The 5,259-nt window shown below is 32.2% G+C and overlaps 1 long non-coding RNA gene across 1 annotated transcript; it reads left to right on the top strand.

Annotated features, from left to right (window-relative positions):
• Positions 1-2,472: 2,472 nt before the first annotated feature.
• On the top strand, positions 2,473-3,489 carry LOC142227566 (uncharacterized). The gene is made up of 3 exons (XR_012719905.1): positions 2,473-2,732; positions 2,797-2,902; positions 2,968-3,489. It is a non-coding gene; the product is annotated as an uncharacterized LOC142227566 (long non-coding RNA).
• Positions 3,490-5,259: the final 1,770 nt, after the last annotated feature.

The following is a 5,259-nucleotide window of genomic DNA, read 5'->3' as shown; positions in this document are numbered from 1 at the left end:
TTTGCGACATCTATGTTAATATGTTATAACATATTATGTTTGGAAAATTATCTATAAACATATATGCAGATCTAACTAGATGGACATGGTTAGAATTGTAGTAAGGAAACATTTAAGACGTAATTTACTTTTAAATTTAGATTTTGTGTACTTGATACTGGGATACAAATCTCAATTTTTAAGGTCTTTGTCCTTCAGATAAAATGTTTTTTTTTTAAGTGTACTAAAACCACATTGTGATTTGCGGTATAAATATGTATATACATACCATGGACCGTTTTGATGGTGAGGCGGAAGTGATCATCAAAAACGAAAATATCGTTTTACTAAGGTCATCTTGGTTTTAATACTTCGGAAAATGTATCATCTGTGATTCGCACTCGAGACTGTTTATTGTACACAGTACATATAGCGTACTCTAGTACATGTAATGATTTAATGGCTTATTTATAAGTATATCATTACTAGTTTTTTATGGTGCTTGGAAATTAAAAATGTTGTCCAAAATGATTGGGAAGATAGCTGTTTCGAATTTCTACATCCTCATCGATTCCCTTTATTGGACGATCTACTAATTTTAATTATTAGACTATATTGGTAAAGCGTTCTTCTAATGGTAGGGAACGAGCTTAAAAAAATTCAACATTTAATATTTAAAAGAGATCGTGTCCTACACTGTATGTTTTTCATATGTTCCGATATAAACAAAATGTGTTTCGGGCACAATTTTAAAACACAATATATTTAAGTGCAAACATGTAATGTTCCTAAACTAACACTAAATGATTGGGACATCTATGTTAATATGTTAGAATATATTATGTTTGGGGCATGAATGTTTCATAAAAATCATATGTGTGAATGCAAACATATATAAATTTACAAATTTCGACTAAACATACATATGTTGTGATATTTTTTTCAAAGCGACAGAGAGAGTATAGAGAAAGAAATAGAGATGGAAACCGGGAGAGTTGATGAAAGATACCAACACAGCGAAAGAATCAAAAGAGAACAATTTCTGTGAAACCGCTTGTATGTTGTTTCGGAAAACTGGTTTATGATAAGGCCAAAAATTTGATATGATTAAGTCTAAATATTATTTAATTAAATATTATTTATTTGAAAAACAAACAGCATATGTTTTCGCCTTGAGAGCAGCATTTTATGTATGTGTGGACATGTGTTTTGTTTATCATTTTGGCATTATGGGATGAGAGAAGTTCACCGATGTGGTATCACAATGAATAGTCTAAGTGAGCCTGCTACACCGGGCTGCCACCTAACCTAACCATTATGGGCAAAATTTTGTTCTTGGTTCGTTAAAAGAAATTAGGGGTCTTCATAAAACTAACGAAAGGGCACTATACTCTTTTTAGAGTTGGGACAGTAAAATGAAATAAGGAGGAAATAGTGAAAAATTACACAGTAAAATGTATAAAAACAAAGTTTAGTTCCTCTTTATTAATAAGTAGTCCACGAGGAGTTGCCGGACACCTTCAAATATAAAAGCGGGCATTAAGTTGGAGTTTTGCAGCTAAAAAAATTTAAAGAGTTTATTTGCTTTAAAATTAATTATTAACGAAAAATAAAAGGCATTTTAGAGCGATGGTGTTAAATGCTAGTAAAAAACTGTTCACGCCTAACTAAATTTATGTTTATTATAAAATTGTTTATGTAGGTTTATACTCGACTCCACGTTCTTCTTTTGTTAGAGTTTTTGAATTCCTTCCAAATTTTAAAGTTTTGTACCAAAACCAGTTTTTTGTTACAAAATTGTTATTTTTGCAATAAAAAAATAATATTTTATCCAAAAAACAGTCAATTTCGTTTATATCAAACACTGTTACTGACTATAAATCTTTAATAACCCACATTTCGAAGTTTCATTATAAAAATTTAATATAGTATAAATATAAATGTGTAAATTTGAGCAGAGATTGAACCCACGACCCTTTGCATGCAAGGCAGACATGCTAACCACTGCTCCACGTGGCAAACAAATGTATTGTTACGAATTTGATAATTATAGATATAAGTTTATTTAAATTAGTTTCCGTTAATTTAAAATTTAAAATTGTAACGATAAAATTTCGCTATCATCTATTCATTTTCTAGTATTTTCCTGAATTTCTTTTATGTTCTTTTGTTTGCTTACCGAAATGTTAGTTCTTACTCTCTCATAGAATAACAACCCCTTTGCTTTGTTATTTTGCTTTCTCATTTCATCTCATTGTCTATTGTCATTGTTGTTGTAGTAATGCGAGCATATATCTATGTGAGTGTGTATGTGTTTGGCAGCCACCAGACGAATAACTTAATGGTCGTAGATCCTTCTAGCATTGTCTAAGAATGTTCTGGCGTTGCCAGAATATTGTAGTGCTACCAGAACCCAATAAACACAGGATGAGCGTTTTTCAAATGCAACAACTTTTCAGTTTGAGGGTAAATATGATTTTCAACATAAATTCAACTTGACTTGATATAGCTCATCTTCAATACATCTTCAAATTGTTTGCGAATTACTTCCAATTTGCCAAAATGTTGACGAAATCTTTGAAAAGGTGTTGAAGATAATATGAGAAAACTTTGACAAAACACTACCCTAAAATGCAACGAAAAAACCATGTGGTTTTCAATACTTATTTGTGCAACGAAGTTCGTGGTCAATTGCAAGAAATAAAAAAAAATGGAAAATTTTAGACAAATAACCAAATAGTTTATAAAAATAGGTAAGTGAAAATAAAAAATGAAATAAAACTTTAAGGAAGTCACTAAATGTATATCTATTTGCAGAAAACTAAAATTATGGATTCTACGTTCTTGAAAACATTAAAAAGCTGACCAATGAAAAAATGGTGGACAATTAACTGGAACTGCTTCAAATAGTTTATAATAATTGGTACGTCAATATGAAAAATTAAATCAACACTTTAAAGAAGTCACTAAATTTAAATCTCTTTGCAGAAAACTAAAATCTTTGGATGCCACATTCTTGCAAACAATTAGAAGCTGACCAATGAAAAATGAGTGGCTTATCGACAAGAAAAAGTTTCCAGAAACATTACAAGTGCAACCAATTAAAATTGTTAAAAACAACAAATTGTTGAAATCAACAACAATGTGCATCACATCATCAGTTTAATTCATATGCTATTATCAGTTTAAAATGGATATATTGTGACTTCCTTCTGCTGGAAATCAATTCTAACACGCGGTCCAGTACGTTCCTAATTTCAAATTGCCCGCATGTTAATAAAAGGAAGGAACCAAAAGGAAGGAAATCGAATTATCAATGCAAAAGTGTTTACTAATAATGTTTAAGATATTTAAAGTTTTGTTGTTTGTTTTTTTTCTTTGTTCTTATTTGTTGATATGTTTAATAAGATTATTATTTATCAATTGGTATTGTAGTGTATTATGTCGTGTAGTGTACTATTATATATTTTATTTTGATGAAAATGAATAAATTCTACAAAATTTATAGAATTTTGGCTTTGACTTTCAATTTGAAGTGGGGATATCATTCATACAAATTTAGGTTGAAAAGTATTTGCAACGATGTTAATGTTGAATTGAGTCGCATCGAAAATTGTTTGACAAATTATTGAGTAGCGATGCATTTCAATTTGAGGATAACACTTGAGATATTATTGCTAATGTGTTGAATTTTACTGTTGAGGGTAATGTCTGTTTTTTGTTGAGAACGCGATTATCTCAACAATTTCTCAACTTGAATATTACCCTAATCCTTTGAGAAAATGTTTGAAAAATTGTTGAAATTTAGCATTTTTCAAACGTTTGTGTTTATTGGGAATGTTCTCGTATTGCCACACCGTCATATATAAAAGCGCTCGCATGCTGCTAACGAGTCAGTCTTAATTAAAGCGTCAAACGAATAACTTCAGTGTGAACGAATTGTAAAGTGTGAAGTCATAGTAAATAAATTGTAGATTGTCGTTATTTAAAAGAACTGTGTTTTAATTGTCGGGTAATTAAAAACGCCTAAATATAAAAACGTAACAATTGGTGTCGGAAGTGAAATAACGAAAAAAAAAATCTACAATGAAGTTTAATGAGCTTCGTGTGGAAGACTTAAAAAAGGAATTGAGCAAACTGGAGCTGCCGATAACAGGCAATAAGGCCCAGCTTCAAAAGCGTCTACTGGAAGAGTTTGAACGGCGTAATATGGACATTGCGACGCATGAGTTTGATTATAAGGAAGACATTGATGAATCAATACTCGTCAATACAAGCAGTGTAGAAACTCCATCTGTGGCTTCGAGTGTTGTGGAATACACATCAATGCTCAATGTTTTGAGCAAAATGATGGAAGCAAATTCTAGAAAAATGGAAGAAAATTCTAGAAAATTGCAGAAAGAAAATGCCCTACAAATGGAAGCAAGTTCAAGAAAATTGGAAGAAAAGTTCGACGAAAATTCTAGAATTCTCAATGAAAAACTACAACAAATTTCTGAAGGCATGGAAAAACGTGTGGACCATATAGAAAATCAAATTGTGGAATTGGATAAGAAAGTTCTTTCTGTGGATGAGAAAATTATGGTTCATGATGAGAAGTTTCTGCACATCGAGAAAAAAATGTCAGAGCTGGAAATTAAAGGTGGTCCAGTGCGCGTCATTGAGGGCTCAAAAATCAAAACTCCTGTTTTCGATGGCTCAACGTTATTTGATGTCTTCAAATTCCAATTCGAAATGGTTGCTTCTAGAAATTTGTGGAATGACGATGATAAAGCAATTGAACTTCTATTGGCATTAAAGGGCAATGCTGCTGATGTGATACAAAGCATTCCCGCTGCTTCTAGAAATAACTATAATGAAGTAATAGCGGCGCTTCAACGCAAGTATGGTGGAGAGCACAAGCAAGACATCTTTAGAATGGAATTAAGAGGTAGAGTCCAGAAATCAAACGAGACTCTACAAGACTTTGCAACAGAAGTTGAGCGGTTGGTGCTACTGACATACCCAGGAGAGAGTCACCCACTTGTGGACCGCATCAAAATTGAGACCTTTGTGAATGGCATTCGAGACCCAGACATAAAATGTGCAACATATGCGTCACAAAAGGCTACATTCGCAGAAACAGTAACATTTGCACTTGTACAAGAGACTGCGAGATTGCTGGCACGGCCTCAAATTCACAAAGTACGCAGAGTAGAGACCGAGTGTGAAGAATCGAAATCGGTCATTGAATTGGTAAAAGAGGCTCTAAAGCAGATAATGCAAGAAATGAAGCAGCAA

Source organism: Haematobia irritans, chromosome 2 (genome assembly GCF_050003625.1).
Source record: "Haematobia irritans isolate KBUSLIRL chromosome 2, ASM5000362v1, whole genome shotgun sequence".
Taxonomy (NCBI): domain Eukaryota; kingdom Metazoa; phylum Arthropoda; class Insecta; order Diptera; family Muscidae; genus Haematobia; species Haematobia irritans.
This window is presented reverse-complemented; position numbering and strand designations above follow the sequence as displayed.